The sequence below is a fragment of the Idiotropiscis lumnitzeri genome, chromosome 1 (assembly GCF_059441095.1).
Source record: "Idiotropiscis lumnitzeri isolate Australia: NSW breed Sydney's pygmy pipehorse chromosome 1, RoL_Ilum_1.0, whole genome shotgun sequence".
NCBI lineage: Eukaryota > Metazoa > Chordata > Actinopteri > Syngnathiformes > Syngnathidae > Idiotropiscis > Idiotropiscis lumnitzeri.
Window position 1 is genome coordinate 25,830,058 of NC_142391.1, and position 25,537 is coordinate 25,855,594.

At 41.2% G+C, this 25,537-nt stretch overlaps 1 protein-coding gene across 4 annotated transcripts in view; it reads right to left on the minus strand.

Moving 5' to 3' along the window:
* Positions 1 to 24,756, minus strand: part of mef2cb (myocyte enhancer factor 2cb) — a 201,068-nt gene extending 176,312 nt beyond the window's left edge. For all 4 annotated transcript variants that reach the window (XM_088291989.1, XM_088291997.1, XM_088291979.1 and 1 more), the window contains exon 1: positions 24,511 to 24,756. The gene's annotated coding sequence lies outside the window, so the exon portion shown is untranslated. The remainder of the gene's footprint in view (positions 1 to 24,510) is intronic.
* Positions 24,757 to 25,537: the final 781 nt, after the last annotated feature.

Sequence of the window (25,537 nt, forward strand, 5' to 3'; positions counted from 1 at the left end):
CACCATTCTTCGCTCATTGTCTGAAGCCACAAACCCAAACCAATTCCAAATGACTAACAAAACAACGCCTATTTAGTAAACTAGCTCCTCTCCGTTCTCTGCCGCATATTCTGTCCACACCAGCGAACTAGGAAGGCAGCTACAAGAAACATATCATTTCTTCAAATTTGGCCACATTAAAAAAAATAAATAAATAAAATAAAAAGTATGGATTCTTTTCCCAGCCCGACTCGGAGCATATCACGAATACCTCAAAAATGCTTTTTGCATGTGTTTCTGCAGCACTAAGAGACATTTAGAACTACTATGTTCAGAAAGTTAAATTTCAAAGACTTACTTGACTAAGAATTTACCTTTTGAAAACAGAAATACCTCATTTGAATTTGAAACACATGAATATGTGTTTGCTTTATTAGCCGTGCTCAGTTCACTACTCCGGTCGGGAACAAAAACTCCCCGTTATTAATTACTCCCAAATAACTTGGATCGATTTGACAGAAGCCCCACCAGAAAAAAAGGCCTTAAGAGGCACTTGTCAACTTTGTTGGTCGCTCGACTGGGGATACACCCCAGGATCAGAGGGCGTGCTCTGATGTCCAATATCTCCACTGAGGATTTAGCGAGCACAAATTCCCCGCGCCTGTCAAACGCAACAGGGACTCAGTTTGACAACGTCACACTGTTGACACGCCCCCCGCCTGAGGTGTATGTGCATAGTAATCATCATGGCTTCTGTTTCAGATCGACAGTATAATCAGTCATCCGATGTGACGTGAAACACTGTGCTGTTGTGTTGTGTTGCGTTCTGCTGCAGCTCAAGACATTGGGTGTTTGCGGTTTGGGGAAAGGGTAATTGCCTGACAAGTGAAGTGAGTCATGAGGAAATGAGCATCCACTGAGAGAGGGGGAAAAAAAATGTTTTACAAAGTAACTCATACACACAACAAGCGGAGCCTGCTGGTAGAGCATTACTTATTCCCTCTTAACTGCCGATCGTCTTCATTTTGCGTTCAGCTTGCAGTGTGTGGGTGCCGCTGCCTCACCCAGCTGCATGTGTAACACGCTCAGCAGTACCTAAATGTTACTCTGGGGACACGACTTCATAAGAGCAATTGCATGCATCACACAGAGCACATTTAAATACCAAATATTGCCCATTCCTTTCTCCCTGCACAGCACAGTGTTTAGTGCAAGCCGGGGGATTTGAGCATGCAAACAGATGGGACCAGAGAAACGATATGGATAAGGTACAAATGAGAACAGGAAGTCCCCTGGGAGCCCCCTCCTTCTCTGGCACCCACTTTCATGGTGTGTTTATCGCCTTACACTGTATGAATTACGAACGCACGCATTGTATAACGCCATGAATGCAAAGTTCTATCGAGTACGAGAGCGGTCAGGTTATTTTACAGCATTAGTTTAGTTCGGATGTTATTCTCTTCTTTGACAATATATTACAGCAACACGCTGAAAAGGACACAGACGATTTTAATTCGACTGTACAATGATTTTCATTCGTCTTAAATTTCATTTTCTTACTTTCTATTATAATCATCTTCTGTCACGTGTTTTGTGTACAATGAAAGCAGCCAATCAAGTATAAATAAAGAAAAAAAAGTTTGGAGGGGGAAAAAAAAAGTCGATTCAACTCTTAGGAAGGGCACCACCATGGACGACAGGTCGTGGGTTCGAATCCGGCTCCTGTGTGCAGTTTGCAAGTTCTCCCCGTGCCTGCTTGGCTTTTCTCCAGGCGGGTACTCCGGTTTCCTCCCACATTCCAACAACATGCATGGCAGGTCGATTGAACACTCTAAATTGCCCCCAGGTGTGATATGACCGCGAATGGTTGTTTGTGTATATGTGCCTTGCGATTGGCTGGCAAGCAGTTCAGGGTGTACCCCATCTACTGCCCAAAGACAGGTGGGATAGGCTCAAGCACGCCCGCGACCCTCGTGAAGAGAAGCGGAACAGATAATGGATGGATGGAACTCTTAATCTATTGTGATATGGTGGCACAGCAACATTTTCACCTTTTTGTTCCCCTCTTATTCTGCTGACAAAACACATGTAGGAGCAGAGCTGACAAATGTAGATACAAGATGGACACTCTGACCTTCCCCCGGCACGCTGCCGACAGCCTCAAACCTAATCTGTGCATTCTTACTGAAACTGTGGCAGGCATAATTGTGCCTCCTTCTCTTTGTGTGATAAAGATATTCCTCAGGACCTTTTCTCTGCGCATCTCCAAAACGCGACTCAACAAGAGGTCTCGTCCGCATCTAAGGACGAGGCCCAAAAGGTCTCTTGCTCGAGTCACAAATGTAATGAGACACTGTTAACTCAATTCTGTGAGGGAAAAAAAACAAAGCCTTTGCAGTCCAAAGAACGTCCAAAGTCGAGCACAATCTGTGTTGTCGGTTGACTTCATACTCATTCAAATTTCATAATACCACATTAAAAAATGTTAGGTGAATACATTCCATCACTAATAGGTGAGCGGATCAGTGCAATAAAACTGCACCACCAACAATTGAGTGCATGCGTCTCGTTCAACTCTTGCCATTCAACACGACGTAAGTCATGGCTTTCTGAGCGTATATCAGCTTTGTGTTCAATTAAACAGGCCCAGATTTCACCCCCAATAAGTCAATTTGCCAAGTGCTGTGCCGGGATTTTTTTCTTTTGTAAACACTGATACAAATGATGCAAAAATCTAAGTGCCTTGCTTAGAGGGTAAGTAAAACACAACTTATTTTTTCAATAATATATTCCATGTATCTAGGGGTTGTCTCCCTATTTATGATAGTTTGCAAACGTGAATGGATGGTGAAAAAGCAATCCAGAAATCCAGATCAAAAAAATAAATTCATGTCCCCTTTAATGCATCTCCATAACCTGAGGGAGACAAACAGTCCTGATCGTACAGTTCTAATATTACGTAGCGCAGTCAAGGTCATTGTTCAGATGTCCTGACATGGATTGTACACAGCCTACACAACACTAACAAAGAATTGGCGTGTTCATGTGTGTCATACTGGCCTTTGAAAAGATAGGACACCTCCGTTACAAAGAACAGCACGTGGCGCACGTTTTGCGTGGCTGAGGTCACGGTGAACTGTCACAGTAAGCCCACCAAACAAATGGGGTGAGCCTATTACGCCAACTGCCACTTACACAGATCCATGGACACAGTGGCGCTCAGTTAACACAATCAACGCAATCCAGAATGGATTGCAGGGGCAAATAAAAACGTACATTTGCGCCCACCTGTCAATGTATAGTTTGTCTCTTGTTTGCAAAACTGTCAAATTTTGTAACGTATGCATGTGGGCAACTAGGTGAGGATAAACTAACTCGAGAAATTTTAGGGTTTACTATTTCCACAGCCAATTCTGTGTGAAGACACAGAGAAGGGGAAAAAGGAGTGCTGGAATTTTACTTCTTTTAATCTCCTTTTCTTTCCTCGTCTAAAGAAACGGCCGAGGGTCCTTTCCCCCGATGGCCTCGTCTGGGAATTCCTTACACTTTTGTAACAGTGGAGTCAAAAATGTTATGCTAAAACACACTTAATATCTATGCATCCGAATGGACTCCTGGACCTTCCTGGAGACTAAACAACTGAATGGTGACCACCAAAAAGCCTGCACTTCACACCTGGCATGAGAGGTGTGATATAAATACCTGGCAAATCATGAAATGTCCACTACTGTGAGATGGAGGAGAGGGCAATCAGGTGAATAATGGCCATAGTTTTTACACAAGAGTCTGCAGCGCTGGTTGCCATCAGTAGTAATGTCCACCTTGAACAACTCTTAGCGGGCTGTTTGATCAATGCCGGCTGATGGGAAGAGGGGGGGAAAAAAAAAAATTCAAGCTCATAAGCAGGCCATTGGATGCTAAAAGGGGAGTGAGACCTGAGGGAGCAAGTGTTGCGATGTATGGTGAGAGGTATATTGATGGCTGTATTCCCAGAAGTCGAAGGTGTCGACCCTACAGCACTTACCCCTTATTCTAATACTGTACATGTACAAAAATGACTTCCTTTTGCAAACATAATTAAGATTAAGAACATGACAGGCATTAACATCCCGGAGAGACACATGACCTTTTTATTTGTCTTTTAAACCATCCTTCCGTGGTTGAAAAGTTCATCTCTACAAATGGAACTGAGAATGTCGACGACTCTTCTTGAAGCTGAGAACAGCAGCAGAAGAAAGACAGCGAGCAGGAAAATGAAAACGAGAGAAAGAAAGACGCAAGCGGCGAAGTTTCCCTTCTCAGCCAAGAAGGCGGCATGTTTCTGTGTCACTGTTTTTCCCTTTTCATGGCAAAGGGAGAAGAGCCAAGGTCGAGCGTGTCAGTGTGAGTCAAGCCTGAAAGTGTGAAGACTCCAATTAGACATAGCCTGGGGTCTGACTCCAAAAGACAAGGATAACATACACCCCTCCGTGAAAATGTGCCAAACAACGCATAGTGCAAACACACACACACACGCGCGCATCTTCACATCCCTGTTTTACATGAAATGCATCTTGATGCCACAGCTGTTTGCACCCCATCTATCATCTCGAGCAAGCAACAGGCACAATTATTAACAAGCAAAATCTGTCATGCCCTATTAGCGCAATGAGGAACCTGCAAAGGCAAGTAAACAATTTATTAACGCATGGCTCATGTATCTAATTATGTGTTGGGAAAAAAAAAGTCATATTTATAATTTCACAGTCTATTTGCACTTCATTCAAAACACCGTTTAACTATCACAGTATTGATTATTAACTTCATGACGTCACCTTTGACTTTTTCTTCGGTATATTTGACAAGACATGGGAGAGTGAAGCAATTCTCTTAAAGCTACGACCCGGAAGTGGAAGTCTTTTGTTCTCCTCCTATAATAATAACATTGCGTTATTTTGCAATAATTATATTGATTGGGAAATAACAATTAAAAAAAAAAGAAACAATTATTGCGTTGCAACGCAAAGTTTTGCAATAAAACTCAACTGTATTGCATTAGAACGTAATACTGTTGTGAAATTTCACATTAAACATTAGGGCTGGGTAAAAAAAAAAATGACGTCAATTTGAATGGATTTTCCTTTTCAAAGCCCGATATGGTGTCATAAAACCATATAGAGAGAAACGCTGAAATGCACAATTCCAGGAAAAAAAAGATCAAAATCAAGCTTACACAAAAAGACAATATTAGCTCTGAGTGATAGTCCCATTCACAATGTACACACTATGGTTAACTATGAATTAGGGCCGGGTATCGATTAAAATTTCCAAAATTGATTGGATTTGATACACACAGGCACCATGTGATTTTGATTTTCAATTCACTTTGATTGATTTTCAATTCACTTTGATTGATTTTCGATTCGATCAAAGATTTCACGAAGTATTAATTTTGCTTTCGTATGGAAGGCATTCTCTGAAGAACTAACTGCATGCTGTAACTAGGTGCATTCGTAAAAATATGAATGTTCACATTAAGAATTGAAGCCAATGCAGTTGCATTAATCATTGAAATTTTATTTCACATGACCGAATCAAAACAATAAATACATCTGCCGTCATGCTTGTTGACGGCGACTTCACTGCTTCCGCCAAGATCTCGTGTGACACGGGAATCCATGTAAATGTTGGCGGAAAAATACACAATCTATAAAAAAATATATATATATATATAAACGTATCAACATTTGATTTTAAGAAACGATATTGGGCTATGAAAAGGAAAATCGATTCAAATTGATTTTTTAAAACCAGCTCTAGGTTGAATGGAACACAAAGTAAAAACCTACCTAAATAAAATCAGCAACGGCTCTAAAAATATGACGATGAATAGGATAACGATAATTGTCATGAAAGCTTTATGAGTAGAGGTTGAAGGGAGCTCTCAGGAAGCAAAAAGTGGAAATGGCTGGCGCTTAGTTGTTTTGCCCACTGGTCTGCGACTGCCTGTGTCAGGGGTACAAGTGACCCAAAACCAGATACTCTCCCTGCTGTCGTGCATCTCCTGAGACCTTCAGTCCGCTGACCCAATTTATTAAAGATTGATCTTCTTCCAGACTCTCGATGTGATGTCTGCGCCACTTTTCACTACCCCATATATTTGGACTGGAACTTTACGTCGATGAAAGTCCCAATGACCCAAGCGAAAAACAAAAGCAATTTTTATTTTCTGTCTGTGGTAGTTTTTTTTTCCATAATATTCACTCAGTTTGATTGTGTCGAATGGAGACATACTGTAGCATTTCCGAAAATGCTGCATCAGGGGGTTTGGAAGGCAAAATACATGTTATTTTCGAGAAGAATTCCTGCCACATCGTGTAACTGTACTAGACAGTTGGAACCACACTATAAATAAGAAAATGTCAGTTTTTGCTCAGCCTGCACAAACTGTGGCCATAATACTGCAGTACAAAATTAGACAATACTCTTTCCGATCCGACTGAGTTTGATGAACAAACAATTTCGGGTCAATGTGATCTTCATTACATTGCATCCCATTTGCAAGGATGTTCAAGATATTACTATAGTAATACACGTGTTATTGTATATGATGCATGGTTGTGCTACCGCAATTACTACTTTTTAATTTTAATTCAATCCTTCTCTTAACGCATTCACTGCCAGCACAAGTAAAATTAATTTAGTTTTTGGCTTCTATATCCGTCAATGGCAGTGAATGTTAATAGTTCCCATCACCAGGTATAGAAGAAAAATGAGTGCAGGGACACCACTCGACATAATTTATGGCATGAGTCTTATCAGAGCATTCTACTTCTACTCCCAGTCAAACTTTGGAAAAAAGGTGCAATAAACATGTGCCGAAACATCAAGAGGTTGAACAATCTTCTGCAGTCCCTGACTGTGCTCCTCTGTCCAAGCAGCATATGAGTTAGACTGAGTGGCCCTGCTCCAGCATGTTGAATAATGAATTAGAGGCTGATATCCTGTGACGGAGACTGGGAGAGAGCACTTCCTCCCTGGGCCAGAGTGGGGCTTGAATACACGTGAATAATACATGGTCAAAAAGTGGGTCTGTCGAAATGACTCAATACGAGGAGTCAAGTGCAAGATTATCTCTCCGTGGTTATGAAAATATTACAGCCTTTATGGCACAAAAGGAAACGCGAGAAGATTAGGGAATGAAGTTGGTAGTTATCCTTCGATGTCAGCAAGTCAGCTCGCCGCACACAAATGTCCCATTCAGATATTTTTATGTTGAACGAGCATTATTCATGGGTAGTTTTTCTATTGTTAGTGTCAAAGTCAACTTAATGATATGGTCGTCATGGTGAAGTGGTGGTGAACGCTGTTCATTTTATGGGACTCTGGCTAAACAAAGTCACTCAGTGATCCGGTTCATGCAAGCGCAGTTGCCAAAAAAAAAAAAAAAAGTTTCACGGTCAGACAACAACAAAATGTGTCCTCAAGTAGCCTCTCAGCATTTGTTTACCGAACAAATAAAATATCTGTTGGGGTTAGTTTGTCCTTGTTTTGCTTACAATAAATTAGGCTGTAAAGGCGCACTTTAATTTTCTCAAAAATCGACAGTGAGCCTTATAATCAAGTACGCCTTATGCAAGGATGTCAAATGGAAGTGTAATGAGGTTTGAATTATTTGCTGTACTGGTTTGTTCCTCTTAATGGGCAACAATGTGCCTTATAACCCAGTGTGCCCTATATATGGAAACTTTCAACAAAATAATAGACCTGTTCATTGAGATCGCGCCTTAGAGTCCAAAAAATACGCTCTGTTGCAAAGCAATCTTCCCACATTCGTTACAAACTCTGGTCCTTGAAGGGAAAACAAGCAGGATCGCAGCCCTTGAGGATCGGGGTTGAGAGACCTGAGACGCGTGAGTTCTGATTCAGTACAAAGATTCCAATAATTAACTTGAGGTGATTCAGGAACGGACCAGCTTTACTCCGATGACATCTTGTGAGCACTAGCAAGGGATTTTAAGATGGGTTTCACCCGTGACGCCACAGAATCTTGGAATGCCACTAAAATTAATAAAAGGGATGTCAATGAATCACAATTGATTTGATTAAAGTCTAAAAAAAAAATCTGACAGCCGTTGTGTTTCACAGACATAAGATCTGCCAAGAGTGTGCGGCTGTTTTTTCAAGAATGCCTAGTCTTTTTGTAGTTGGAAAGACTGCCTACTTGGGGGCGGAATGGCTTAGTGGTAGAATCGTCGTTTACTCAACCCAGACATTATGGGTTCCATTCGGCCATTGGGACCATGTCGATGTGTCCTTGAGCACAATACTGAACTCCCAGTTGGTCCTAATTCTGTCATCAGTAAGTAAATGAAATGTCAGCGTGGAGAGGTTTGAGGGTCCACCATGACGTGAGTCCTCTCCAAAGCCACTTTCATAGCAGCACAAAACGCATCTTGGTAATTATTTCTCAGCCAAGTTTTCACAAGTAAGTACTTATTTCTGATACCAACTCATCTCTGCGTGAGCATTTAAACACAATGCAAACGACTCCAATGTAGCTTTGATGTAAAAGCGACTTTCTACTTTTACTGAATGTAGTCTCTGTTCCGCATGGCATACATAGAACAGCTCAACGTTATTTCACCTTTCACCATTTCATCCAGGGATTCTGGTTACATGGATGTGGAAAACTGTTATAATCGTGGCACCTGTCTGTTCAAAAAATAAATAAATTCCCTTTGACAGGTTTATATCATATTTACTTATCTTCATACAGATGTCAATTTACACTTGCAGTCTCCCACAAGACCAAATGGGCCCCCTGTCCTTCCCAGGGCAGAGTCAGCCTCCAAAAAAACTGGAAACCACAGGCTTCCACTGGGCTCCAGCGCGCCCAGCTAACCGCTAATCCATGTGTTTGATACATTAGACGCTCTGGTTGGCTTTGTTCTGCTGGGATGTGTTCTCCATTCTCCTGCCAAGTCCCACTCTCTCCTCTTCGTCTTCTCTCTTGCTCGCACTTATTACGCTGGAGTCCACGAGATTTGGTTAATTGTGTTTAATTAGGGATGGTTCAAGCTAGAGTCACAAAGATCATCCCCTTTTTGTACTGCCTGTTAACGCTGGCATTTCCCCACCGATTTCTACCATTTTGCTCTGGTTTAATATCAGTTACAGACAACCTGGTAAATGTATGCCCTTGGCTTAGCAACTGAAAACGGGATGACATCTGTATGTATAGGAATTTCTCAACGCATGAACACTCGAAACTCAATTCTATCATGTTGCATTGACAGCATTTTGTTGTCTGATTAGTATTCGATCAGGTATCTAATTAAATGGGATACTGTGTCACTGCATATAATTTGGAGCCAATTGGGGGGGAGCTAATGAGAGACTCTCAGATTAAAGCAGAATCAGGTAATGTTGGCGAAATCCTGGTCATCAGATCTTTACTTCTTCATGATGCTGAAAAGGCTTGGGGGAGCCGTAGTTCAATATGCATTTTTATAGTGTTTAAACAAATTGTGGGTCAGGGACACTTTCCTCTGGCATGATGGAATGCGTTCACATGCAAATAAATTCTCCACTGACAAGCATTAAGAGCAAGAGAGTCTCTTGCTCTAGTCAGGTGACGACTACACATGGCTTAAAGGCTGTGATAAGAAGCACAACTTTGTCTGATTTCTATCAAAATCCATCTGGTTTGTGCATATAACTCAGACACTAATGTAGGGTTCTTGAATAATGCGTTGTTACATTGAAGTCCAATAATACAGAAAGAGGCATCATAAGAACTGGACTTTGTGTTTTACTAGTCAACATTTAGCCAGATTCAGATTGTTTCTGTGTAGAGATCAAATGAGAGATTTGTTTTAATTATCTTAAAAACTACCAAATATTATGCATTCCTGTACAAGAGTTTGCTTGGTGTGAAGACTAAAAAAAATTCAGTAGACTTGAAATAGTTAGGAATTAGGTGTTTGTCGCGTTAAACATTTTACTTACAATACAAACGATGTTTGTTGCAATCCTGTTGCAAAAAGGCAGAACTCCCAATTTTCGTTTCAATGCTACGGTTGAGCACAGTAAGGCGGAGGAATTCCAGAGAACTAACGGCAGATTAATATGACGGGTAATACTAGTTAACTGGTTGCTCTGTAATAAAACGCTAAGAAACATTCCATATATGTTACCCAAACAAATTGATAAAAATCCACGTCGAAGTTATGGTAACAAGTGAAACGCCACAAGAGCGTGAAACTGTAATAAGTAAACCATGAAGTAGCGAGGGAACACAAACCCCTACAACACCGGACACCACCCCCATCGGCGATTACTTTCCGAAACGGAATAGCGAATGGACGTCGGTAAGTAAAAATCAGATACTGGTATGAACTGGTTTGGGACCACTGCTCTTGATCACAATTACAGCATCTTCAGTACTCTGGGCTAAAAAAAATGAATAAATAAAATAAAACTGCCCAATGTGCAATTATTGAAATCACAGTTATATAAAGTCAATGGATTGAATTGTTGAGGTTGCGTTATTGCAGGAGCAAAAACCAGCAGTTCTGAATGCCACTCGCTGAACGATTAAATCTTGTATCCACAGTAACCTTTCTGAAGCGAAGCAATGAGAAGTAATATAACTCCATGTGGTCCCTAAATGTCTATTTGTTCAATCCGCACAGAATTTAAATGATTGTCCTTAAGCTACACTTCATAGAAAAACTGTTGTAATAATGGTTCCAAAAATGGATTTGGTACCCAACATCAGCAATGCCGTTGATAGCCAAGAAGAAGCGAAGGGAGTTTCATCACATTGGACCACAGATGGAAGAAATGAATAGGACTTTATTATTCATCACCACGTTGGCGTCGCGAAATAGTGAACACAATATATCCATTTGCATCATCCTAACATCTCAGTCCTCTGTCATAGCCGACATTAAGAATTGAGCTCCATACCAGTCCTGGTCAGCACCTTTTGAATCCTAGCAGGAATGAGACGGAGCGTATTTATTTCACATTGACTTGATGAAGAGGGTGTACCCGTGTGTCTCTTGTGCACAGCAAACAATTACAGCTATCTCAGAATCATAACTAAATTTTTTTATTAAATAAATTCTCAGTTACAAATATCAGAAAATATTGGTTATGTTTCAGAAATAATATATTACAGCAGATCATGTCACCGGGATAGAAAATATTTCTAAACATGACTAAATGACAAGCATCTGGCATAATTGGTAAACCCGAGACGTGGAATGGAGTGAAGACATGCCAGACATCTCATTGGCCTTGAGGCCATTTTAATCTGGCATCTCGTTATTCTTAAAGTCATGATTTACAAGTTGACAGAAATGAATCACATACCTTAAGAGTTTGGTGCGTTTAAAGGAATAGAAAATGATGCCTTCTCTTTCTGATAAGAGGAAGAATGTATACGTGATAACTAATAATGAACAAGTAACATTTTCCATGTCAGCAGGAGGAGATGAGGCAGATTTAAAAAGTCAATATTAAGTCAATAGTTTGGGGATGAATGGCAATACAACATGTAGATCTTTTTATTTTTCTTGAAATTGGAATGTTTTATAAATTTGGACTTATTTTATAAGTACGTATATAATAATACAGTGGTGACTTTCAAGATATGAGCTGTACTTGGGCCTTTTGCTTTGACGTGCAAGCGTAAAACTTGAACATTTTCAAATGTATTCACCCCAGGACCCATGTTTAAAAAATGACCATATTCAGGTTACCCCAAAATGGCACTTGTGTGGACATCATGTCGAAATAAAAATGGATTTGTAATGGCTAAAATGTTTTGTAAAGCAAACTGTTTTAATCCGATGCAAATGAACTAAAACACAGTACAGAAATCCAAAACTGGCCTGAAATAATGAATAACCCAAAAAAGGTCCAGACTCCTTCACAACAATAACAGATGGTGAATGCAGTGCATTCCCCTGCATGGAAACGCACAAAGAGCAAAAACTGGGCATCATGAGGAGAAAATAAATTAACTCATTCAATCCATAAAATGTATTTATAAGTGTTCAAAATTGTAGTCCCCGCCTCCCAAAGACGTATTTATACGTCTTAGCCTTTTGCGTCAGAGGTCCATGTTTTTAAATCTTTAGAACACAATGTTCCTAGGCCTTGCATAATCAGTCAAAAGCCAAAAAAAAACACTGTGATTGAGGTGTTTCCTCTTGCGAAAACGGCTGGGATTAAATGAGTTTAAGGGAAAAACCCACCCCCGCCCAAATTTATTATTATTTTTTTTTTAATTCCAATCAACAACAGTGTTACATCATAAATGTCTACAGCACGAGCAAGAGGTAAGAAACCAGACACTGTGATAATTACACAGCTTTCCGGAAGAACCAAAATAAAATTAAAATTAAAAATGTAATTTCAACATATGATGTCTTATCCTATATTGCAAGAGAGAAAAAATATCGGTGCATTGTAAAAAGTCGAGATACCGCCTACCCAAAGTAGGACATATTGTGAAGTTTAAGTGCGTTGGCCTGACGGCATGTGTTCTAAGTGGGACACGGGCGGACTGAAATTAAAGAGAGGGACAGCAGTTGCATGCATGCACGAAACATTGAGGCTGGTTGCCTAGTCACAGCGGAACAAAAGCGCTGCATCCTGGTCCCGCAGAGATGCTGACTCAGCCAAATCCCTCAATTGCAGCCTTCCATTGGCCTCCAGGAACACAGTCTGACCCACATATAACGCCATGGGAAGTAGAGTGCAGCCAGTTGAGCATAACACCTTACTTCAAGTTCAACTAAAACAATGGTTGTCATGGGAGCTTCCAAATACAGCCATGGAACATCAATCAGCAGAATTCATTCATGAAATTATAAGAATAATTTGGGGATTCTTAGCAGGAGAATTTAAGGAGCCTCTTTTTGTGTGACCCATCCAGTTACAAGTTAAATCATCTCAAATTTAAACAATCTTTTTTATTTGTCTCGAGTTGGATAGTCTTTAAAGCTTGCTATTAATTGGGTAAATTGGCTTCATTTTACCCTGAATGTACTGTATGATTATCAGCCATATACTACTCGGACAAGAGGGAGGAACAAATAGGCGGCCGCAGGCTTTCTCGCCTGTGGCAAGTGTGCACGCAACAATCACCTCCAATTAACCCGATCCAAAAAGGAAAAATACAGTAAACTGACAAGGGCTGGATATTTTAGATTTAGAAGTGTGCAGGCAAGGCTCGGCAAGTGACCTTTTGCATTCACGTTCCACCTTAGAAGGCGGTGCTTGTACAATGGCAGTAACCGGACAAGAGGTTAGGCACACTTAATGTGTTCTTTTGTTAAGAAAATATTTGCCTGTGCAGCACAGTTCAGGCAAGCTACAGCTCAGTGAAAACGGTTGAAATTGCCTCCAACTGTTAGGAGTGAAGCAGGAGGTGAAAGGCTCATTAGAGCACCAACTTCCCATTAAAAGAATTGGAAGGAAAGAGGAAACCTAGCTAGTGATGTTGAAGCCATGGCCTAGGTGAGCACTTAAAGATGTGCTTCCCTTTCAGGGTGATTTTTTTTTCTCCACTGCAAACCTTTTCTTCGACATTCAAGATCATTGTACGGACTTTATACTGGACAAGTGAGGAGTACCAGAGTGTGTTTGGAAAAGAAAATTTCTGCACCTGAAGGAAAGACATGCTTACTAAATTTAACTCCGTATCAATATTTAGATAGAGTGGTATCAATCTTTGTAGAGGGTCTCAACAAAGTGTATTTGAAAATTATTGGCAGTACAACAATTCCTATAAGACCAAGTGTGCGCGCTTACTTGCATTGGGCACGTAAATGGAGAAGAAGAAAGAGACGAATAACAAGGAGACGAATAAGACCATAATAATACCATCATAAGGTAAGCAGATTTGAATAGTAAATAAGCCAGCAACTGATGTTGAAAAAAATCTCTCCCGCGGTGGCATCTTGCACTGACGCTTTTTTTTAGGGGGGCAGAACGGGGTCGGAGGCCGACAATTTTTATGAATGAGGCCAGAACCGTACTGAAATAGCAGGCGGGGGGCGGACCGGCAAAAAAGGGTCAAGTGCCCAGCTCTGGATATTAAATATAAGGCACATCACCCCATCTTATGGTTTTTCATGCGTTTTTTGTCCCCCAAAAAATAAACGAATTAATAAATTAACAAAAAAAAAAATCTACGTGTGTTTTTCCTCAGAGCGCGCCAATTAATTGATGACAACGTACTCGTTACTTTCTGCAAAGCCTTCTGTGTGTAATATTGTTCTGAAGGACATCTTTCCTTCCTTTCAATCAATAATTCAAGGTGTTGTTTGAGCAGTGAGTAAATAGGATCCAGATCTAATCGGATAACATGACCTCCATTATGACATCATGAAGGTCATCGATTGGTGGCGGAGCATCAGCAGCCGTCACGTACATTTAGCAGCAGCTCATTTTAATAAGCAACGTGGCTGTCAATGGAGTGTTTGAGGCCACGGAGCATAGATAGACGGCGCTGTGGCTCGATTGAAACTATTTAAAGCTCGTTTTAAGAGAGCGCCACAGCAAATGCAAAACATCAAACAGGTAATGAGTGACATCATTTAAACATTTGAAATAAGACAACATTCACTGTTTTATTTCTCAGCCTGAAGCATGGGCGCTTATGTGTACTTTTCCATGCCAGGTTTAATCAGAGTCCTCGAGGAAAAGGGTCATCTGGACTCTGTAAGGAAAACTCCTCTTAATTGTTAAAACTAACACTAACAACCTGTGCTGTGTTCTCCGCGGCTCGCAGTGAGCACATCGGCAGTCTGCTTCATTTTGTTGTCAAGCGCAGGAAGACACAGAGGAGGAAAAACAACATGAACTTGTATCAGAAAGAGAGGATACTTGGTATTGTTCAGCGTTGCAGGCCCATGACAGTGAACAGAGGAGTCTGTGTGAGCTCCCTTTTATTTCCACCCCTCCTCATTCCACACTTCCATATAACGTTCCTCCACCCCTCAAGCCTATGAAATATGTACAAGGCAAACAGGGGTGGTGTTGATGCGCGGACCTTGCTCCTCTATGACTAACCGCTACACGTCCAGTAGCATTACTTATTCATAAGGCATGCCGTGTAAGTGCCGGAGTGGCCTCGCTCGCTTCCCTCCATGCCATAAGGGCACTTTCATCACAGCCCTGTTTACATTTCAACCACCATGAGAGGAGTGATAACAAAAAAAGATCTCCAATTAGTTACAGTGTCCAGAGTACCGGCTAGACACTGATCATAGTGAAGGCGCTGATAAATAGTAGTTGCACAAGTACGTGCTGGTCATCATCTAAGGTTATTGAAGAAGACTCCTTGTTGGGTGTTTGAAAAAAATTAAAATAAAAAGAAAATCACAAAGCAAGCAAGGCATATTAAAAATTTAGTTAGCTTCAATACCCATCAAAGTAACGGCCATTCTTTGTGATTTTGATGTCATGTAAGAAAGTACAATAGAAGCTTGGGTTACGAATTTCATTTGCTCATTGATCCAGTTCTCAAACCGAAAGGTTTACAAACTGAGGTAATGTTTCCCATTAAAATGAACGGAAATGCAATTAATCCATTCCACAGAATGCTGCATTTAACTTATTGTGATCCTGTGTGGTTAAAAATATACAATGTGCAATACAGACCGAGGTGAAAACACAATTTATGATGATGACATAATAGTGGGTAAAGAGGTTATAAAAAAGGGTGTCAAGACTGCCCAAATTCAGCCGCATCACTTAAAATTAACTTCATCAAAATTTAAATTAAATGGTGAAGCCCTAGTTTTTAGTCTTAACACAGTTGGGAATGTCCAAAATGTATGCACATTTAGGTTTTATGATGAGCCTGGAAGGCAGTATCGGTCACATATTTTCCAAATCATAAAACTGGTTTGAGTACAGCTTGGAAGTCAACCAAGGCGACATATTGTTTTCTGCTTTGGAATTTCCACTGTACCTATCTTTATATTTAATAAAACATTCAAACAAACACACAGGGGAATGCGGATAAAAAAATTAACAGCAAAAACTCAGGATTGCAGCAACGTCACACCTCTAAAAACACCACATTGATTTATTAATATACAGTTAAATTGAGCATGTTGATATAATTTTTCAATCCAGACCAAATGTCAACCAGTTCAATTTGCTGCAAACTATTTTATCAAATGGTAACATTGCAAACCTAAACAGAAATCCCTGTGAGGACCCTCTGAAAAAAAAAAAAAAAAAAAAAAGCATTCGCATTAAAGTACTAAGTGGGAGGATTCACTGTTGCAGAATAAATAAACAAAGCACTGTGACAAGCTAATACCCTTTGCGACTGTTTTCATAACACAAAGAAAAAGATGACAAATGGATTAAGAATGAACCGCCGGTGGCATTTTACATGAACCCTTCAATTGAAATTATCACCATGGTACTTGCCGGCGAATGGCGATAATAATAGACAAACTGATGTTCAATGATGACATTTATTCTGCGTAAAAATCATGATGCAGTGAATATTCACCACCATTAAAATAAAGTTACAGCAAGTTGCTGTCAATTATCGCAGAAAGTTGGGGGGGATGACATGTGAATGTGTAATTTGATGGCAGTTTTACAAATGTATGAATTGGCACCGGACCGATTAATTAGCCGGCCGATTTTGGCCCTTCAAGCACCTGCAGCCTACATTCATTTTGTGTGTATAATCGGACTGAAACGGGTCCTCGAGTAATTCAAATGCCTCGGTCGAGGTTCAAGGTATTTTTTTTCCTGCCTCAAGTACCCACTCACATAGGTGTACACCCTAAGGAAGAAGAAGTCAAGCAAACCACAGCAGCAATTGTTCATACTCTACTTGACAGTGACACACCGCCAACTAGGTAAGAAGTCCAACTTCAAAACAAACCTTAGTATCAATGCTTATGTACGCTTTTATTTTGAAGTTGTTCCCAGCAGCTTGTCGTGGCGTAACAGCTGACTTGACTCGTCCCACAGTTTAGTCGATGAAAACTTTCAGTAGGATATCTGAATGCCAAAATATTCAATAACTACAGCCCTAACACGTAATATGCATTTTTAAATTTGAGCAAACTGAGGTCAACCCAAAAAAAAAAAAATGATTGCGGCAGCTACACTATTCCCCCAATTGTATTTATTTATTTTTTTTATTAAAACAACTTCGAAGTCAATGCGGCCACTCAGTCCCAGAACACATTGTGATCGACTTCCACTGTAAATCACGTTTTGCAAAACCAGAATTGAAATCTATAAAGTTCTGACAGCATTTCTCCTACAGGATAATGTAGGTCACATTTTCCTCGAACTCTGCCTCTTGAGTGTCTCACCATGAGGCTAAACTGGCCCAATCTCTGGATGCCACTAAACACAGAGCTCGCACTACCTCATGGTACACACACATGCACTCTGACAGATGTTGAGCCAGGGAAGCCTCAGACATGCTACCATACTACATCACTGTCTGAAACCTCCATTGCCGCTCTATCCCCAAACCACTATCCAGAGCCACGTCTCATAGACCCTGCCTCAGGCCAGACCAGGCCTGTGATCCAACCCAGACCCGGCTGACAAGTCTACCCTCCATCCTCATCAGCTGCTTGAGATCTCGCTCGCCTGAATCTCTGATCACCGCGTCTACAGCTTGAGAGCAGGCTTTGCTGCCTGCGTCCTTGCCATCGCCATCTGCTTGGTGGGCCAAAGGAAAGCGAGAGGAATGGCTGTGTGTCAGCAAGCAAAAGGCTGCGGTGTCCAAAAACACTGCGCCGTGCCACAGATCCTTAACACACTGTCACAGTGCCGTCCAGCGTGATTGATCTGCTCCATTTAGTTGGAGCAACCGAGCCTGGAGGAGGCCTGGTCGTTCTTTGGCCCCTCGACTGCCCTCAAATTACAGTCGCCAGGACTTCCCAGATAGAAACCTGCCAGCTGGCCCAGAGTCCTAACATACTTCTGGATTTTGGTGCTTCAACGCTTTAAGTGTAATTGAACGGTTTCTTGAATTGATACACATCATCATGGATTTGGCAATACGCTGTAAATATCTTTGGAAAAACGCGACAGTAAAATCATGAGGTGGATATCACATAATTGAGTCACATCTCTGACTTTCTGGCGGTGAAGTGTGTTCATCGTGGATTTATTTTCCATTAATTAATTTCGTTACTCCTTTAATTAAATTATGAAAACGGAGCGACCAATACTTTTCAATAGTTTGACATCGCCATCGTCAGAATCTGAAGACAACCTCATTGGGCCAGTGACATCACGCACGCACTGGGCTAAATGGGCAATTGGCGGACCCAGCACAGAAAATATTGAGTTTTCAGGTGGCAAAAAAAATTAAATCTGAACTGCTAGCAACGCAGGTGCAGCTAAATACATACCACTAACATCTTGCAGCGACAACACAAGCAGGACTTAAGTGATATGAAAGATGCGAAATTGACGTGTACTGCTTGGTGAATATGCGTCTTCAGTGTTGGAAGTCATTTGAGGTCGGCGTGATTTGTTGTCATAGATGTGACATTAAGCTGAAACATTGCTTTCAAGCTTTATCTGCGACCAAAGAGGGAGGGAGACCTTTTAGTTCAAGGCCACGATTGAAAGGAGAAATGGACTCTAGCGCTGAGTGGTTGTTGGGGAAGTTGCGTGTCTTTACACTTCAATATTTAAAAAGACCAGAGCTGTTTCTCGCAAACTTTCAGAGCATCCTTCAGGACACTTTGGACATTTTTTCCCGATACAAAGGATACTCACCCCTCTCTCTCTTCCTCTCTCTAAAAGCTGTGCAACATGCTTCGTCAGTACGTCAGTCCATCAGTGCGCTTTCGTCAGTATTTCAGGGCTGCCTAGTCGGTCCGAGTCAGCCAAATGGCGTCGAGAACGGACTTACCGGTATCACGTCACACGCAGGTGCCATACACTTGACACACGGCCATAAAAATAAATATATACTTTTTGGTCCCACACACTGCAATGACGTGTCCAAAATTGTTTTTTTATTTCACCGCTCATCGCACTGTGCATATATATGTGTGCGTGTGTGCTGTTATCATTTTATTTTTTTTCTTTATTTGGCTGCACGTCTGATCGTGCAGTGCCTGTACGTGAAGTGGAAATTATATTCTCTATGCCGTATGACTGTCGCCGACGAAGGACGGACCACCCACATGCCGTCGGCTTGAAATGGTGACATTGCCTATAATTGCCTTGACGGACGCAAAATTTTCATTTAACATGAACAATATCCATTGAATGGATTGTCATTTCTTTTCACTGCATTTCCCCCCATCTTCACCAGAGCTGGAAGCCGCACTGCGGTGTGACAAGTAAAGCAAACTCTTGATCTGGCTGAGGAAGTTGGAACGTGCGTCTGTGAGCCATCCAAGGACCACCACCAAGGGAATTTTACGCAAAGGGTTGGCTCAAAGGATTGTGGGAGTGCAGTGACAGTTGGGGGACTTTTCTCATGTGAAAACGACCCAGTCATGCCATAGAAAAACACAGCGCTCCAAACAAAGAGCAACCATGACCTGATAATAGGGCACTCTGAGTTTGATCATTTTAAGAAGTAGTGGCAGAGCGCCTCCCCCTAACCCCTTTTTTTTTTTTGCCTATGCTGTATTCATCATGCAGTCGGGTTAATTAAGAATCCCCCCCCCTTCCAAATTCCCCTGAATATAACCATGGCTGTTATACAAGCAGAAAGGTAATACGAGCTGATATTTTTCTTCGGTGACGCTAACCACGCAGCAAAGTAGTTTTAAGCGCGTCTCCAACAGTGACATCTCGTCACAGCACAGTATAAAATGGTCCTGAAGTTGAATGAGACTCAAACAAAAGCAGGAGGGAATTAGTGCATGTGAGGCACATTTCCAGAAAGTGTTTATGTTCTTCTTAAAGCCTTTCTCTGGCAGAAGCGATTACATGAACGTCTCCTACTTATTTGTTTTCATCTGAACATTTGGCTGAGGGGTTTATCCATCTTGACAAGCACATAATATGGCTCTTGGTGCTGTGAGGGAGAAATGAGCAAGATTGGAGAAGAGAGAAAGAGAGGCAGAATATGTGAATGTTAAAACAGAGGCTCTATGGTGTGGTTTTATCACTTTCCGTGCGCTTCCCTGCCTCTCCTTAACACCATGCAAAGATGTGTTGAAAGATCACAATAATCCCCTCAAAATGACATTAGTCCTTACTTTCCTCTTTGAGTAGGTGGAATGTATCCGAGCCAAATTACTGAAGACACTCTAGGGTGTTGGGAGCGATGTGATAAACACAAAGTTCCCAATGTAATTTGATTAAGACTAAAAAGTATAAATATGGCATCATTTCGGGATGCCATGCTAAGCCAATTAGGGTTTCTACAGTAACTAAATTTCGGCTCATGGGTTACTTTCTCAGTCGTCAAAATGTCAGTTTTCAACATTGACTTCAGTTAACTTTCCTGCGATCTTAAAAATGGCCTGAAAATGCGTCGGACTGAAAAGTCATTGCGGGTTTACCTTTTGATGTCTACCGCACCTTTGTTTTGTACTTGGCACAGATGAAAAAAAGAAATAATTCTGCTGGTAAAGATTGTCCACTGACATACTATCTCAACCACTTGACCATAATAGATTTCAAAATAAAGCATTCCACAATGCAGACTTCTCCCTCCCAGCAACTGAGCATTACAGAAAGAGCACCAAAGTGCTCATTTCCACGGGATCAAATGGCAAGCCAGCAAGGCTGGAGTGTTCAGGTACTCAAAATAATAGACCACTGACTTCTTTTTTTCCTTGTCCCTTCCTTTTACCTCGTTACCCGCCTGGTTTGCACCTACTGCACGTCTGACACCGCTCTTGCAACAGGCCACACAGGTTTGTATGAGTGTTGCTTTGTGTTAGCTCATCCACTTCCCTTGGTGTGCAGACATGTTGGATAATTAGCCGCCTTATCAGCCTGGGACACGGCCATTCTCCTCTCGCCTGACAGGTCATGCAGCCCAAGACCAGCAGGAGGTAAGGAGCAAGGGAGGTGTTGTGATGATAAGGCCACACGAGGAGAGACAAGCAGCCAAGAGCACGCTGGAGAGAGAGGAAAGAAGCTGAAGGGAAAGTGCTCAGGAGAAAAAGGGAGATGGGTGGGGGGCAAATGATGGGATGGGGAGGCAGACGGAGGAGAAGATGGAGAGATGAAGCACTTAAAAAGGGGGAGATAGTTAGGCCCCGCAAGGACAGAGCAGCTGCTCTGGCCTATCAGCTCTTCCATGAGATCTTGGCACTCATTAGCATAAATTCAAATGACAAATGTGGCCCGCTTTGGCAAAGACTAATTAATTCACGGAGGGGGGAAACTCACCAGAGTAAGAATTCAAATCATTCAATGCCACGGGCGTGAACAAGTGCGAAGAGAGAGGATTTAGACCACTATTGTCTTTTGAAATTAGGGCTGATCCCAAACATGACCTGATAATGTTGTCACTATCCAAATTTACAAGTTTTAAACAAAAAAACAATAATAATAAAATAAATAAATAAATAAATGAAACAAACAGTCCGTTAGTGGACACTTGTCAAAAGATCCAGTGGTGTTCTTCAAAGAATGCACTCCGCTATACAGAGTGTCATGGCGGCCCGCGTTATTTTATTGACTGAGTTCAGTATATTTCCTCACATGTAGACACACTCATGACTTCATGATTTATAAGAGGAACAATAGGCAGGAAAAGATTGCTTTGCTCTGCTTTACAGGGACAGCTCATGTGCAGCAGCAGCAGGGATAGGATAAGTGCGCCCCCTTGTGTTTACAAATTCCAGCACTTACTCTGCTCCTGCTTCACTGACTTAATTGGATCACTCATTGCAGACCAGTACAAGCCCGAGGTCACACACACACAAACACGAGTAAAAAAAAAATGAAATGTGTAATTAAGGAAAATATTGATTAAGTGCAACGTTCTGAATCTTATCTCAAATATGTTTATGTCACAATGTCACCAATTATTAATCCATTCGCGCATTATCCAAATAGCTTCTCCTCGCTAGGGTCACGGTTGTGCTGGAGCCGATGCCAGCTGGCTTTGGACAGTAGGCGGAGTACCCCCTAAAGTTGCCAGCCAATCGTGGGGCACACAAAGACAAACAATCTTCAGCGCTCACACTCTCTCCTAGGAACTATTTTGAGCGTTCAATCAACCTAAAATGCATGTTTTAGGGATGCAGGTGGAAACCGGTGTACCTGAAGAAAACCCAACCTTGCACGGGGAAAACATGCAAACTCCACACAGGAAGCCTGAATCGAACCCCGCACCTCTGAACTGTGAGGTCGTGCTAACCAGTTGACAACCGTGCCGCCCAATAATATTCATTTTAAAAATAAACATTCAGTTGTTTAAAATGTCCACAATTTATAGCTCAATGTCAAGAATGGCACCCTAAGATGCCTGAAGATGGAAAAATGACTAAACATTAAAGAAAGAAGACTTCTGAGCAATCTGAGTTGCTGCTTTTCCTGAATTACATTTGTGGGAAGACTTACAAAGCTCATGATTGCTCTGTGTATTTCCTTTAAGCGTTCATTCACTAGAGATTGACTCGCAACCAGTCGTGGGTGCAACCTTCCTTTTGCCCTAAATCAACTGACATAGGCTTCAGCTGTGACTGTGAACAAGCTTAGTAGTATAGAAAATTAATGGATGGCTGATCAGAGGAATTGTCAGAAAGCTGCACAAGTTACATTAAGACACCACCACCTCCCAATAAAGAGTACAATAAATTGAACCATTAAAATCTAATAAATGGTGCTAAATCCATAAAGAAATGAGACTTGACCCAAGCTTTGGTTTCCTACACGAGTTGGCATTCCCCAATTTCTCCTCCGTTTGATTGTTTTATAAACAAAACATGATGTAAAAAACTACCACTGAAAATCTAAATTTTATCATTTTCTAGTAAATTGAAAACACTGAATCAGAGTCTATAAATTGTGGTGAGGGCGGGAGTTTAAATGGTCCATTTGAATGAGATTACAGATCTCAAGACTCCGTTCCCTGACCCAACTTGTGTAATCTGCTTTGTTTCCTCTATGCAGTGGAGTTAAAACATCTGGTCCTCATCAAGTTGAGGTGTTCCTGGTAACTAAGTAGGAGTGTGCGCCGTCTCCATCTCTCCGCACTCGCTTTGTCTACGTCTTTGTGACAAGTCTCCTCATCTTTCCGGGTCCAAAAACACATGAAGCTCAGCCAGGTGCAACCGTTTGCAACAGCAAAATCCCACCGTTAAAGAGTTTAACAGTCGCCCGAGAGCCCTCCCTGCTAAACCAGCCTTTTCCTGCACCATAATTACATCAAAACAGAACATGTTGTGCAGTGTGAGGACTATTTATACATCCCTATCCCGAGAGCCAGCTTTCGCTGCTTCTGTTTCCAAGGAACATCTTTCCGTGCCGTGCGTGTGTGCACAAGGAGTAAAGAGGCAGCGGTTAGCAGGAGTAGTGTGATTCTCCAGGTGGCATGAGAGGGGCCTGCTGCCACTGCCCATTACCAATTATCCCAAGAATCTTTTACGCCTGAAAAAAACATTAGGACTCACTGGACGTATGTGGGGCGCTTTTGGTCTTGACAGCAGTGGACAGTTTAAGGGATTTGAAGGCAACCCCATAACCAACTGCTGTTTCAAAAGCCACAACTATTATAGGACCACTATTCATATCTTCTGGATAATTTCCACACTAGAAGTGTTCTCTGTTCCAAAATACAGCATGTTCCTTGTTGTACAGATCACCAAATCATGCAATGTTCCGAGCACTGATGGGCAATTACACTGCAGGGAGAGTAATTTATTTATTTTAAACCAGAGCTACCATGGCAATGACATTTGTCACATCCATACCACCACGTTGTGATTGAGTACGGCGTCTAAATCGACACATTTGCCAAGAAAAAAACTGTCTTCAGTTCTTTTCTCCATGGAGCAGCAAGACTTAAATTCAGCAACATCCGGGTTCTCGTGAAACCATGAAATATGACGGAATTATTAAACACATAAGTTTACTATTATGGACTTGTGTCAGCCAGGAAAGTGGACTTAAACACAACACAGCAAATGTCTATTATGACAAGAATTATTTTCATTAGACAGTCACGGTGGGTTGGCTAAAATTAAAGAAGTCATGCAAAACTCGAAAACGTGAGTTCCTACGCAAGATTTGTTAGAGGTTCTAAATGTAAACTCAGGACTCCACTTCGGCTTCAAAGGCGACTATCATTTAGATTGACGTGATATTAGGTTTAGTATGCCAAACAACATGTAAACCAACCAATAAATCAATCAATAAATACATATAATTCTGGCGCTACACTGCATAAAAACTTCAGGTGCGCTTGAATGTCAGTAGACCGAACACAGAAGGAAAAAAAGGAACACTTTTTAGAACGAGTCCAAAAATTGTCTCCTTCACATTAATATGTTTCAAACGCTTAGTTTAGTCATTCATCAGATACAACGAAGAAACAGGGCCTACCTTTCAAGAAGAACTCCGGGCTCCGCACTATCCGCTTTGACAATAAATAAATAAAAATGAACGGAATCATTACTTCTACAATAGTGCGTAAAACAGTGGGCAATACCACAACTAATAAGCGTTGTCGGGAGGAGCCTCACGCGTTTTTTAAAAAAGAAAATGCGTAATTAAAGAAAATAACATAAAACACACTCGGCATTCCCGTCCTTTGCAACACCGATGAGTTCCTGTATACATCACGTGACGACCTCAAGTTAAAGGTCAGCACGAGCCACTCACAGTTGTATTTATATAGTAATTCACAAATTTGCATGTTTACTTGTTTATTGTGTTTAAATTCAATTTACTTTGGTTGACTCAAGAATTACTACAAATACATTAAAATACATTAGAAATACCTTATATACTGATTGGGTATAACTTAACTAATGACTTTATATCCTCATAGATACTGAGCCACCACTCCAAATTCATTTTTGTTTTGCATGACGTCACTTTCGGTGCGACTCGACCGCACGGAGTTTCCAAATCGTAGAAAGGCCTCTCGCAAGATGGCTCTCTCGGCGCCTTCAAAGGCTTCCCCTCATGTAGCCTCTGCGGACCGCATAAACCATGGCAAATTCGTACAGGGAATTTAGGCACAAAGTGCAGTCGAAACTCACAGGAAGTGACGTCATACAGCCGAAAATGCATTCTTCGCCGCACCCAGCCTGCGAATTAGGACACAGTCAATATATTTTTATAGTATCCTGTCTTTACAAAGGAAATACTTCTTATGGATTCTCGTTGTTGTTTTATTGTTCTTACACCACATTGATGTTTATCTTTGAGGTTGTTTCTTGTAATAGTGTAATTAGTGTCATGTTCTGCACCTCGGAGGTGACCTTGAGGATAGGCAGTAGAAAAAAAATGAATGAATAATTTTGTTTATGTAATACATATAATATAACAGCATATTCATATTTCATCTTATAGTGACATCTAGCTTTGGTAACTGAAATTCTTTTTAAGTTTAATTGAACTTTGC